Source organism: Sapajus apella, unplaced genomic scaffold (genome assembly GCF_009761245.1).
Source record: "Sapajus apella isolate SASKATOON/1434 unplaced genomic scaffold, GSC_monkey_1.0 scaffold93, whole genome shotgun sequence".
NCBI classification, from domain to species: domain Eukaryota; kingdom Metazoa; phylum Chordata; class Mammalia; order Primates; family Cebidae; genus Sapajus; species Sapajus apella.
The window spans coordinates 2863146-2877983 of record NW_022437033.1 but is presented as its reverse complement, the minus strand read 5'-3'; the positions used below and the strand labels follow the sequence as shown (position 1 = coordinate 2877983).

General features: G+C 34.4%; 1 long non-coding RNA gene across 1 annotated transcript; it reads right to left on the bottom strand.

Moving 5' to 3' along the window:
• Window positions 1-2350: 2350 nt before the first annotated feature.
• LOC116535243 lies at window positions 2351-14330 on the bottom strand. Its single transcript, XR_004262117.1, has 2 exons — window positions 14276-14330; window positions 2351-2386 (listed from the first exon to the last, which is right to left on the bottom strand). It is a non-coding gene; the product is annotated as an uncharacterized LOC116535243 (long non-coding RNA).
• Between the last annotated feature and the right edge of the window lie 508 nt (window positions 14331-14838).

The window sequence follows — 14838 nt, the reverse complement described above, 5'->3', positions numbered from 1 at the left end:
TTGTATAACAAACTTTCACATATACCCCCAGACCTAAAATTAAAAAAAAAAAAATTAAAGTCAAGAAGTAAACACCTTTTCAATGAATTATATAAAGTCTATATTCTTCATTTATTGAACTCAAACCTGATATGTATGGAGAAACTTACATCTGAGTTGACATTTCCTATAGTATGGCTTTTAGGTACTCTGGAGGGATATTTGAAAGCTGTGCCCTGTTAATATTTATATAGGGCCAAATGGTAGAAGTTATGTAAGATTATTCAATTTTAAATGACAGTGGATTTGACTCACCTGTTAAAATGTTTCTAAAATTAATGAGAAGAAAGCTCGAATAATACATTTAGAAAATTCAGTAACCAACTTCAGCCAACATACTTTGAGGCTGCATCTTGTTACATAAAGCACAGTTTTATACAAAATATCTGCTGCATCCAGTGGGAACTCTTCATTTTTAAAAGCATGAAGGATTATCTTAGCTGCAATCAGGCACTAACTTTTTAGAGAAGCAGCAGTCGACCTTACAGTTACCATGGACACTTACTTTTAACATTAAAGTGATACTTCCCATAGATTTCCCTGTTCATTCCTTCTGAATGCATATTAAGAAGAGAAATTACATTACAATCTGTTTTGTAGACCTCGCTATTCAGCACACAGCAGATATCTTAGCATATATTGACCAGACTGCTGGAGACAGTGCTCCATGGAAGATGGACCTAATACTACCATTTCAACTGATATTTCAGTCATTTATCTAGTGCCTACTCCAGACCGGGTACATTAAAATGTAATTGGCATAAAGATTCAAATATGGCCAGACTCCTGCCATCAGAAAACTATCAATTGGAGGGGAGAGGCAGCCTTCAAAAACAAATAATTGTGATTATAAAATTACGTAATACTAGAGGCAGGTACGCTGGAATGTAGAAGCTCATAAAAATGCATTGTTTCTTGGGGTGTCAGGAAAATGTTATGGGGTGTTGCATTTGAGCTGATTCATAAATGATATGTAAGAACTTGCCACACTAGGAAAGTTCTAAAAAGAGGAGGAGGGAAGTCAAATCAGGAAGATCATATTGTACAGGGCACATACACCCCGAAACTGCCTAAAAATTGTCTAGAGATGCCCAATATTCCTGTATTTCAGATGTGATATGTGCAGATTGAGATGTGCCTCATCTCACAGAATGAAACCAGTTGCTTTCAATTAAGTGTTCTGGCCAGTACACACTATTTCTCTTTATGCAAATAAAAATGTAATGACATTCAGAATTTACAAAACAGGTCATCCCCAACCTCATCTCATTTTACTTGCATAGATCCTCGCATTTTATTTTTATATTTTTCTTTAAGTTCTGCGTCACATGTGCAGGATGTGCAGGTTTATTACACAGGTAAACATGTCACGGTGGTTTGCTGAACAGATCCACCCATCACCTAGGTATTAAGCCCGGCATCCAGTAGCTATTCTTCTTGATGTCCTTTCTCACCCCAGTCCCCCGACAGGCCCCCGTGTGTGTTGTTCCCCTCCATGTATCCATGAGTTTTCATCATTCAGCTCCCACTTATAAGTGAGAACACGTGGTGCTTGGTTTTCTGTTCCTGTGTTACTTTGCTGAGGATAACTGCTTCCAGCTCCATTAATGTCCTTGCAGAAGACATGATCTCATTCCTTTTTATGGCTGCAAAGTATTCCATGGTGTATATATACCATATTTTCTTTATTCAGTCTATCATTGGTGAGCATTTGGATTGCTTCCATGTCTTTGGTATTGTAAGTAGTGCTGCAATGAACATACACCTGCATGTATCTTTGTAATATAATGATCTGTATTCCTTTGGGTATACACCGAGTAATGGGGTTGCTGGGTCAAATGGTATTTATGGTTCTATGTATCTGAGGAAACTTCATGCTATCTTCAATGGATGAACTAATTTACACTCCCACCAACAGTGTAAAAGCATTTCTTTTCCTCTGCAACCTTGCTAGTATCTATTGTTTCTTTTTTTTTTTTTTTTTTTGACTTTTATTATTTTTTTATTTTAAGTTCTGGGATACATGTGCAGGTTTGTTGCATAGGTAAATGTGTGCCATGGTGATTTGCTGCACCTATCAACCATTACCTAGATAATAAATGCAGTATTAATTAACTATTTTACCTGATGCTCTTCCTTATACCCACAGGGTCCAGTGTGTGTTGTTCCCTTCCTTGTGACTATGTGTTCAGCTCCCACTTATAAGTGAGCATATATAGTGTTTGGTTGGCTGTTCCTGCATTAATTTGCTGAAGATCATGGCATCCAGATACATCCAGTCCCTGCAAAGGACATTATCTCATTCTCTTTTATGGCTGCATAGTATTCCATGGTGTATATGTACCACCTTTTCTTTACTTGGTCTATCATTGAATGGAATTTGGGTGGTTTCCATGTCTTTGTTATTGTATACAGTGCTGCAATAAACATACATCTGCATGTATATTTATAACAGAATGATTTATATTCCTTTGGGTATATACCCAGTAATGTGATTTCTAGGTCAAATGATATTTCTGGTTCTAGATCTTTAAGGAATCATCACAGCATTTTTCACAATGGTCGAACTAATCAACATTCCCATCAAAAGTGTAAAAGCATTCATATTTCTCTGCAGCCTCACCAGCATCTGTTGTTTCTTGACTTTTTAATAATTGCCATTCAGACAGGCATGAGATGGTATCTCATTGTGGTTTTGATTTGCATTTTTCTAACAATCGGTGATGTTGAGCTTTTTTCATACATTTGTTGGATGCATGAATGTCTTCTTTTGAGAAGCATCTGTTCATATCCTTTTCCCACTTTTCAATGGGGTTGTTTTTTTCTTGTAAATTTCTTTAAGTTCCTTGTTGACTGGATATTAGACTTTTGTCAGATGAATAGGTTGCAAAAATTTTTTCATTCTGAAGGTTCTCTATTCACTCTGATGCTAGTTTCTACCAGAGGCACAAAGAAGAGTTGGTACTATTTTTACTGAAATGATTTCAAACAATTGAAAAGGAGGGACCCCTCCCTAACTCATTTTATGAGGTCAGCATCATCATAATACCACAACCTGGCAGAGATACAAAAAAGAAAACTTCAGGCCAATATTCTTGATGAACATTAATGCAAAAATTCTCAATAAAATACTTGCAAACCAAATCTAGCGGCATGTCAAAAAGCTTATACATCATGATGAAGTTGTCTTCTTCCCTGGGATATATGGTTGGTTCAACATACACAAATCAATAAAGGCAATTCATCACATAAACAGAATTAAAGAAAAAAAATGTGTGATTATCTCAAAAGACGTAGAAAAGACCTTTGATAAAATTCAACATCCTTTTCTGTTAAAAATTTTCAGTAAACCAGGTGTTGAAGAAACATATTTTAAAATAATAAGAGCCATCTATGACAAATCCACAGCCAATATTATTCTGAATGGGCAAAAGCTGGAAATATTCCCCTTGAAAGCCAGCAAAAGACAAGAATGCCCTCTCTAACCACTCCTATTCAATATAGTATTGGAAGTTCTGGCCAGGGCAATCAGGCAAGAAAAAGAAATAAAGTGTATTCAAATAGCAAGAGAAGAAGTCAAATTATCTTTGTTTGCAGATGACATAATCCTCTATCTAGAAAATCCCATTTTCTCAGCCCCAAAGCTCCTTAAGCTGATAAGCAACTTCAGGAAAGTCTCAGGATACAAAATCAATGTTCAAAAATCATTAGCATTCCTATACACCAAAAACAGGCAAGCAAAGAGCAAAATCATGAATGAACTCCCATTCACAGTTGTTACAAACAGAATAAAATATCTAGGAATAAAGCTAACAAGGGAAGAGAAGAATCTCTTCAAGGAGAATTACAAATCACTACTCTAAGAAATCAGAGGACAAAAACACACAGAAAAATAATCCATGCTCATGAATAGGAAGAATCAGTATCATGAAAATGCCCTAACTGTCCAAAGTAATTTATAGATTTAATGCTGTTCCCATTAAACTACCATTAACATTGTACACAGAATTAGAAGAAGCTGTTTTTAAATTCATATGTAACCAAAATAAGGCCAGGAAAGCCAAAACAATCCATGCATTTTTAAAACAGATTGAATGTATAGTCCCATACTCTGATGCTCCAATCTGTGTGGAACGGTGGGAACCACACAGATGTGCACAGAAGGAAACATTCTTCCCAAACAATTTCCTCAAGTTTGGGCCCTTCACTCTCAGAGTCTTCCGGATAGCTAACTCCTTAGTTACCCCTCTGATTTAAATATCTGCTCATTTAGTACATTTCTTTGCTTTTAGAAATTTGTGATGTTTAAAATATAGCAAGAAAGAAAGCATCCAAACCATGCTAGTAGGAATATAACCAGATATGTTCAACTATTGTCATGTATGTTGTTATGTTAAGGAAACACAACATTAAGATCAACAACAATAACAAAAACTCAGTTGGGTAAAAGAAAAATTTAACCTAAAGGGAGAAAAGCTAGCATACAATATACCCCAATACACATTTTTTTTTTTTTTTTTTTTTGAGATGGAGTCTTGCTCTGTCGCCCAGGCTGGAGTGCCGTGGTGCAATCTCTGCTCACTGCAACTTCTGCCTTCCAGGTTCAAGCAACTCTTCTGCCTCGGCCTCCCAAGTGGTTGTGACTACAGGTGCATACCACCACACCCAGTTAATTTTTGTATTTTTAGTAGAAACAGGGCTTCACCATATTGAGCAGGCTGGTCTTGAACTCCTGACCTCAGGTGATCCACCCTCCTCAGCCTTCCAAAGTGCTGGGATTACAAGCATAAGCCACCAAGCCTGGCCACACATTTCTTGAATAAATCAACCCTGATGCTAAGTGCAATGGTTTAGGGAATAGAAAAAATAATTTTTAGTCCAGTTCTGTCATTTACCAGCAAGGATACCCTAGATACGCTCTCAAAATCTCAGTTTTTTTAATCCATAAACTAATATAAATAACTATGCATGATGAGTGTGAAAATGAAATAGAGTAATACAAGTCAAACTGTTTTGTGAAAATAGGAAATGTGATTATGATATAAGATATTAATGTTATTTAGACTTATTTCTAAATGCTTTACTAACAATTTTGAGTGCCTGTTATTTTCTATGTGGTATTTACTTATTTATTTATTATACTTTAAGTTCTGAGGTACATGTGCAGAATGTGCAGGTTTGTTACATAGTTACACACGTGCCATTGTGTTTTGCTGCTTCCAGTGTTTATGTCCACTTTAATATTTCTGTATTAAATGCTGGTGAGGTTTTCCACGTTCTCTAGCTATTATCAATGTTATATTTTATTAATGAAATATAATTATGCAAAATAGAAGCTTGCAGAGTTTCAAGAGAAAATAGATAAATACTATGTTATAAATTTATCTAAAACTATGTTATGGGGACTTACTTTGACCGCAGGATACCACACGGTAGGCTAGCATTCATGTTACCCATTTCTTTTTCTAATCTAAAAAATAAATAAAGCTATAAGAGAAAAATTGTCTCTTTATGAAATTGAAAGAGAATTTTTCATGCAATTTATATGAATTACAATGCACTTTCATATTCACTATTACATTTGTCCCCATATAATCTATATTGGAAGAAAACACACAACACTAAGTATCTTGGTACTGTTACCTCTCTTTTGTAGATGAGAACAATGTTGCTGAGATTTACAAAGGTAGTAAGAGGTAGATCTTGGTCTAGGACCTAGGCCTCTTGTTGTCTTATCTTATGCTTTTTCTCCTATAACACAACCCTCTTTCAATCAAAAAGCTTGAATAGCCAGTATTACATCAAAATGTAGACTGTGTTCCTCTGCCAATGTCTCAGCTGCCCTACTTTTTAGAATTTGGGGATTCAGCAATACTTCATGAAGAAAGCTGACCACCAAGCATAGAAAAATTTATTTATGGGCTTTTATGTAATGTAGGTTTCCAATATGGGAGAACATTTCTTTAAGGATTTATTTAAATAGTTTAAACAAACATCTAAAGTAATTTTCAAAAAGTGGTACTTTAAAACAGGCTATACTGTTTTTATTCTATTCAACATTACTTCTATAAATATGATATGAAATGTATGTTATTTGCAAGTATTAAAGGATTCTTATAATGAGTCACACAAAGATGATTAGCTATTTCCAGGTGACTCATTTGTTTATGTGGCTTCTTTCCTCCATTAATCAAGTCAGGTTTTAACAACAGGCTCCTCGACCATGCCTTTTGCTTTTAAGAGATAATAATAAATCTTAATAAATTATCCCTTATCCCTGAATACTACACAGTCTTATATTACGAATATGTGAAACCTGTAATTCTCTACAAAAGCCTGCTACTTCTAATTATTTTTTAACCTTTAACAGTAGACTGCTGTAAAGAGGTTCTATTTAACAAGGGATTCCTGACTTTAGCATAATATCTTGGGAAGGCTTACCACAATCGATATAAAATTATATATACAGAAAATAAGTAAGTGAGGTACAACCTGAAGAGAGTAGATTTACCGGATTTTGTTAATTCTGTAAGTTTCAAAAGCGAACACTTTTATTGGCCTAACAGAGTTCAGCTTGATAGTATATAAAATTCTCATTTGCAGTGATAGATGCAATACAAAGTGAGAAGTCCGGTCTATGTTTGCTACTCATTTAAACTGTTGTCATTTTACAACTTTCAAGATAATATATGTCATATATGTATATTTAATTGTCAGTTAGGGATTTGTATCCATTTTCTAAAACTACATAGAAAATTGCCACAAATTGGGTGGCTAAAAACAACTGTAATTTATTGTCTTACAGTTCTGAGCTCTAGGAGCCATAAGTCCAAAATTAGGTTGTTGGCAGGGCCATGTGTCCTCTGAGGGCTGTAAGTAGGAGAGATTCCTTTGTTTGCTTCCTCTCATTTCTGGTAGTCCCAGGCATTCCTTGCCTTCTATCTTCTGATAGCAAAACTCTGATATCCGCCTCTGTGGTCATTGTATTCTCCCCTTGTGTCTGTGTCTCTTCTCCTCTTTTTATAAGAAGAGCAGTCATACAGGATTATGGGCTGGCACTGCTCCAGTATGAACTCATTTTAACAAACCATGTCTGCAAGGACCTTAGTTCCAAATAACGTCACATTCTGAAGAATTAAGATGTCAACATATCTTTTTTTGGGAGGTGGGGGCAGTGTACAGGGGACACAATTCAAGTTGTAACAGGGCTTCAATCACATGGTCCAATATTAAACTATCCATTAATAATACTTCCTCCACCCTTGTGCCTCATTTACTCAATTCCCATCCCGTCACCAAATGTAATTACTGTTTCTTATATAGAAATTAGTGATTTATTCAAATTTTTTAGAAATTATAGTCTAATTTCTTTGATACATATATATATACACATATATACTTATATATATGAGTTTAATTATGTATAAGCAAGAAAATACAAATGTGTCTCCTTGCATTCTTTCTTTTAAACAATGGGCAACATACTGTAACACTGTTCTTTACTTACATTTTTACTTGAAATCATTTTTGGAGACTTTTATAAGTCAATAGTGGCAGAAAGAGCTAATGCTTATATAGTGTTTACTATATATGAATTGTGTTAATATATCTAAGGTTGATGAAAATCCTATAAAGTAAGTTCTAGTATTATCCCCATTTTATACATGACAAAAATTAGCCTAAGACCTCACCCCAGGATTACAAAATTAATAAGTGATAGAGTTGTGAGAGGAACCCAAGAAGACTTGTTCTAATATCAATGGCCAAAAACTTTGCATTAAACTGTCTTTCTAAAGAATGTCCTGTTCTTTCCTAAAACAGGATTGTACTCCAATAGGTAAATGTAGCATGATTTATTTACTTTTTTAATCAATTCACATTTAGATTTTTTATCATTGTTTTAATAAATACTTTTGCAATAAGTAACATTATGTAATATTTCATTGTGCACATGCACAGAACTGTTTATGGATTTAATTCCTGGAGTGGAATTTTTGGGACAAAAAATATATGTATTTGAAATTTTGATGAATATTATCAAATTTCATTCCAATTTGTATTCCTACCAGTAACAAATGAAAGTGATTGTTTACATAAAGCTTCGCCAATAAGTATATTACCAAGACTTTCAGTTATAGCCAATCTGATAGTTTAAAAAAATTTTTTTTAATTAATTAATTTTTTTAGATGAAGTCTAGCTCTGTATCCCAGGCTGAAGTACAGTGGTGCAATCTCAGCTCACTGCAAACTTCACCTCCTGGGTTCAAGCAATTCTCTTGCCTCAGCCACCTAAGTAGCTGGGATTACAGACATCGGCCACCATGCTCCGCTAATTTTTGTATTTTTAGTAGAGACGGTTTCACTGTGGTAGCCAGGCTGGTCTCTAACTCCTGACCTTGTGATCTGCCCTTCTTGGCCTCCCAAAGCGCTAGGATTACAAGCGTGAGCTATTGTGTCCAGCCTCTGATAGTTTAAAAATAGAAATTTCAAGTATTTTTAACTAATATTTCTTTTATCAAAAGTGAGAATGGTTATCTTCTTTATTTGCAGGTACTCTTTATATATCAAGACAATTAGTATCTTCCTGGCAATAAAAGTGACATTTTAGTTCTGGGTCATTTTTTGTAATTTATTCACAGTACTTTCTTTGTTGTAATTGCTTTACGTTTTGATCTCGGCCTTACAAGTTTTGCTTGTGTTTCATAAAATCACATTTATTAATCATTTCTATTATATTTTTTACTATTTTTTCTTGAGAAAGAGTTTTGCTCTTTTTGCCCAGGCTGGAGTGCAATGGCTCCATCTCCACTCACTGCAACCTCTGCCTCTCAGGTTCACGCCATTCTCCTGCCTCAACCTCCCAGGTAGCTGGGATTAGGGGCTCGCGCCACCGCACCTGGCTAATATTGTATTTTCAGTAGAGACTGGGTTTCTCCATATTTGTCAGGCTGCTCTCCAACTCCCGAACTCAGGTGATCCACCTGCCTCGGCATCCCGAAGTTCTGGGATTACAAGCATGATTTTTTTTTTTTTTACTCTTTTAATTGACAAATGATAATTATGTATATTTCCGGGAAACAATGTGATGTTTTCATTTATATATATATATTGCAGGAAGATTAAATCAAACTAATTAACATATCCATCATCCTACCAACATTTTTGGTGATGAGAATGTTTAAAAAAATCTGTGCATTTAGCAACTTTGAAATATATATTATCATTAACAGTAGTCACCATGTAGTGAAATAGTTCACTAAAACTTATTCTTGCAGTCTAACTGAAACTCATTTTTTAAAGTTTCCTGATACCCATTAATAGATTGAAAGACCGGTAAACACTTTTTTACAATCTTTGCTTAACAAACTTTGCATCTAAATCTAGATGACAGCAACACAAAGGAAATAGGTGTATGAAGTTTTGATTTTGAGATTAAAGTTAGTCCAAAAATGTAAGTAAATGTGGACTATGTCCTTGTGGAAGCAGGCAGAAGAAAGGCCTCTTTCACTTAGCGAATTTATACAAGTGATCTATTATTTACTTCTGGTTTTCTAGTAAAGCTATGTTCACATTTAAATTACCGCTTCATTTAAAATGTATGCTCATATATGATTTAAGGTACAAATCCAACTTCTGTTGTTTACCAAAAGGTTACTTACATTTTTCTAACACTGTATATAAAACAAGTCTATGTTCTTCCACTGACTTCAAATGACACCTGTATAATACTAAATTCTTATGTGCATTTAGGTCCACTCCTGGATGTCAAATTCCCATTTTGTGATTATCCAAGTATCAGGAACAAACTTCCCATTTTAAAATTTAATGTTTAATTGACCAATAATAATTATATACATCATATATTTCAGGAGTACAATGTGATATTTTGCTACATGTTTATGTTGTTGAATAATTAAATCAAATTAATTTAAAAATCCATCACTTTACATACATATTTTCTGTGGTGAAAACATTTAAAATTTACTTCAGCAATTTTAAAACATGCAATAATTATTGTCTGCAGATCACTAAATCCTTCTAACTAACTGAAATTTTGTACCCTGTGATTAGCATCTTCCCTTTCCCCATTTACACCATTCCCCTAGCCTCTAGTAACCACCACTTTACTCTGTTTCTCTGACTTTTTTTAAGATTCCACATGTAAGTGCGAGCATGCAGTATTTGTTTTTTATGCCTGTCTTATTTCACTTAGCATAATGCCCTCCAGATTTATGCACATTATTGAAAATAACATAACTGTATTTTTTAAGATTGAATCATGCTATATTATGTATATATACACCACATTTTCTTTATCCATTAATCCATTTGACTGACATTTGAGTTGTTTCCATATATTGGCTATTTTAGCTTCTGTGCTGGGGCACTTTCAGGCTGCTTGGTGCCAGGGGGCTGCCCAATATTGGCTATTTTAAATAATTCTGCAATGAACATGGTAGTCCAGATATCTTTTGTACATATTGATTTAACTGCTTTTGGATATACAGGTTGAGCATCCCTTATCTAAAATGCTTGGGACCAGAAGTGTTTGGAGTTTTTTTTTTATATTTTTTTTTTTTCAATTTTTAGGATATTTGCATATACATAATGAGATATCTAGGGGATGGAACCCATTGAAATACAAATAGGTTTGTTCCATATACTCTTTATACACATAGCCTGAAGGCAATTTTATATAGTTTTTTAATGATTTTATGCATGAAACAAACATTTGTATATATTGAATCATCAGAAAGAAAAATATCACTATCTCACACACCCATGTGGAAAATCTGTGGTTGTTTATCATCACCATCATTTCTCACTCTAAATTTATATGCTACTGATAAGCAATCACTTTCTTACATTTATTCACATATAAATACTTAACAGTAAAAATTATGACATGCTGTTAATACAGTGAAAAAATATTATGTTCAGTGTTACAAAATAGCACAGTAGCATCATCATAATACTTGTATTAACTTAAACAACAAACCACAGCAGCCTTTTAGTTTCCACCCATGATGCTGTGTTTTGATTAACAGTTTACAGTACATTGAATTTTTTTTTCTTTTTTTTTTTAGGAGAGAAGAAACATCAGAAGCAGCTGAAGGGCCACGAAATGTGCCCTCGTCCTCAAGGGACAGGCAGGCATTCTGCTGGATGGCTTTTAAAATGTTTCCTCCAGAGTCATCTGTCTCATTAATAACAGTTTTTGTCTTAGAAGTCTCTTTGATCTTATAAACAGACATAATTTCTTGTTCTATTATGTATGCACAGTATTCTAGTCCTCAATAAGACTATCACATATTTTCACCATGTTATCTATAGGCCTTTCCCTCCCCCCCCCCGTTAACAATATCATCTTAATTTTCACCATTACCAAAATCATTTGATTAAGAGTCATTTTGGCTATTTCACCTACAGTCAATGAATGAAATGCTGGAACTTCATTAGTGATATTAAAAACATCTTTGATAGTCACTTCTTCCATATTACTGATAGATGCTGAGGATACATGTTTTGTATATGTAAGGAGGTAAAACATTATTTTGTTCTTACTTTACATATATAATTATTTAGTCACGTCCTTATCATCATCACTGAAAACAGCTGCAGGCCAGAGGTTGTGCCAGGCATGTACAACTGTATCTTTACTCACTGTGTTCCAATTGTTAGCAAAAACATATGGGACAACCTTCATGCTCAACTCCTTCTGAAAACCTTCCACACCCATGCCTCTGTCCACTACTGCTAGCATACTATTCAAAAGTGTCTTATATTTACTCTTTATTTATGTAAGGATACCCAGGCGACACAGCTGAAGTAAAAAGTCACATTTGGGGGAAGGTACATTGCACAAACAGTATTTTTTATAATTTTACCTGGAGGATAAGCAAAACAATTGTAAAGAAATAGAATCTTGCAGTCATTATCCAATCACCTTCCCTGCAGTAAGCATAAGCTTCTGGTCCAAAACTGTTTGGGAGAAAAATCAGAAAACATGTCCCTGGTGACACATACCCTTCTGTTAACATAATAATGGACTAGTAATAAATTCACTCCTTAAAACCAGTGAAAACGCAAGCTTTTGCCTATCACAGGAAGTTTAGTCTTATGCATGCCTGCTGCATTAGCAAATCCCAACAGAATTATTCTGTGCTTTGCATCCTTAATTTCTGTCTCATCACCTGTAGTGAATGTTTTTCTAGGGCAATAATTCCAAAACGTGATATTTTATCATCATTGTAGACTTGTTCTGACATCAGATTTTCATCAGCAATGACCTTGGTAAACTTGTCATTGAATTTCCCTGCTGCTTTATGATCAGCAGATGCTTTATCACCACAAATTTCAATAATTTAATATTTTGTATGTTTATAAATCTCTGAAACTAGGTTGATGTATATTCTAGTTCTTTTCAATTTTTTGTTCATTGTGATAGATCTTTGTTTCATGATCAGCATACCTTTAAGAGGCATGTGTTCACTGCAGTGCTCATAGATCCACTCTTTCAGTATGCAATATAGATCTTCATTTGATTTTTAAGTTCATGCAGTTTTTAAAAATTTGTTAACTTTTGTTCATCACTCTCAGCCTAAAACATCAAAAGTTTAGCATTCTTTTTCTTCTGATCATATATGGTGTTCATTCCAATACCATACTCTTCTATAAGACATTTCACACTTACACTGCTATCTAGTTTCTACAACAACTTGACTTTCTATGTCACAGATAAACATAAATGCGTCCTCTTCTATTTATTTATTAATTAAATAAATTATATTCATTAGTAAATAATTTATATAAAAATATATTTATTATTCATGCATTAATTTTATTTATTAAACATAAATGCTTTCCTTTTATCACTGTTACCCATAAAAATATATGCAGGCCTTCTTGATATTTTACCCTGTATCTTTATAACTACAGAACAGAGAATAAACCAAAAATAGCAAAAATAAGTAAAGCATGTAGGTATTGGCCCCATGCCGGGTATCATGGGAAACCTATTGTTGGTACATGTAGCCTATGCACATACAATTTATTGCATTTTGTGGGTATGTTTGTTTGTAGGAATCTGGGAATGCACAGAAAAGGTATACTGCAGCTGAAAGAAGCTTGGAAAATCTTTTTTCCCTTGAGGATACGAATAAACTGTGTCTTGTGCACCTGTTGTGAATGCAACCTGTCACATGAGGTCAGATGTGAAATTTTTCACTTGTGACATCATCCAAGAACTCCAATTTGGGAGCATTTTGGATACTTAATTTCTCGATTACAGCTATTCAAAATGTATATCCAGAAGTGTGATTTCTGGATCATATGATAATTCTATTTTTAGTTTTCTGAGGAAACTTCAGACTGTTTTATATAATAGGTCTTATTTATTACCATCTTATATTTTTCATATCCTCATATAATTATTCTCATTTCAGTACTCCTTCAGAATGTTTTATATGTACTTGTTTATTTTTCTCTACAGGCATGATAATCAGTTTTTCTAGCTTCCCATAAAACACTGTTAGTGTTTTTATTGGGTTTATATCAAATTTATAGACTAGTTTATGGAGGATTAATAACATGATGTTTTTGACCATTTATATTTAGGGTAGTATATATATATTGCTTATCTTCTTTTTTTTGTCCTTCATGAGTGCTTTTACAGATTTATCTTTATATAAAATTGCCTATTGGTGTTAATATATCTAATACATTTAGTCTGTTTAATAGTGATTGTTAAGGCATGACGTGTTCCATCACACTCTCTATTCTGTTTCAATAATAACCATATTGGTGATTATGCATTCATATAAAAGTTATTAATTTTTTTCCCATTTATTTTATTGCATTTTAGGTTTTGGGGTACATGTGAAGGACATGCAAGATTGTTGCATAGGTACACACGTGGCAGTGTGATTTGCTGCCTTCCTCCCCATCACCTACATCTGGCATCTCTCCCCTTGCTATCTCTCCCCAACTCCCCACCCCCCACCGTCCCTCCCCTATTTCCCCCCAACTGACCCCAGTGTGTAGTGCTCCCCTCCCTGTGTCCGTGTGTTCTCATTGTTCAACACCTGCCTATGAGTGAGAACATGCAGTGTTTGATCTTCTGCTCTTGTGTCAGTTTGCTGAGAATGATGGTTTCCAGATTCATCCATGTCCCTACAAAGGACGTGAACTCGTCCTTTTTATGGCTGCATAGTACACCATGGTGTATATGTGCCACATTTTCTTTATCCAGTCTATCATCAATGGGCATTTGGGTTGCTTCCAGGTCTTTGCTCTTGTAAACAGTGCCACAATGAACATTCGTGTGCATGAGTACTTATAGTAGAACGATTTATAATCCTTTGGATATATATACCCAGTAATGGGATTGCTGGGTCAAATGGAATTTCTATATCTAGGTCCTTGAGGAATCGCCACACTGTCTTCCACAATGGTTGAACTAATTTACACTCCCTCCAACAGTGTAAAAGTGTTCCTATTTCTCCACATCCTCTCCAGCATCTGTTGTCTCCAGATTTTTTAATGATCACCATTCTAACTGACATGAAATCATATCTCAATGTAGTTTTGATTTGCATTTCTCCAATGACCAGTGATGATGAGCATTTTTTCATATGTTTGTTGGCCTCATGTATGTCTTCTTTTGTAAAGTATCTGTTCATATCCTTTGCCCACTTTTGAATGGGATTGTTTGATTTTTTCTTGTAAATCTGTTTTAGTTATTTGTAAATTCTGGATATCAGCCCTTTGTCAGATGGGTAAACTGCAAAAATTTTTTCC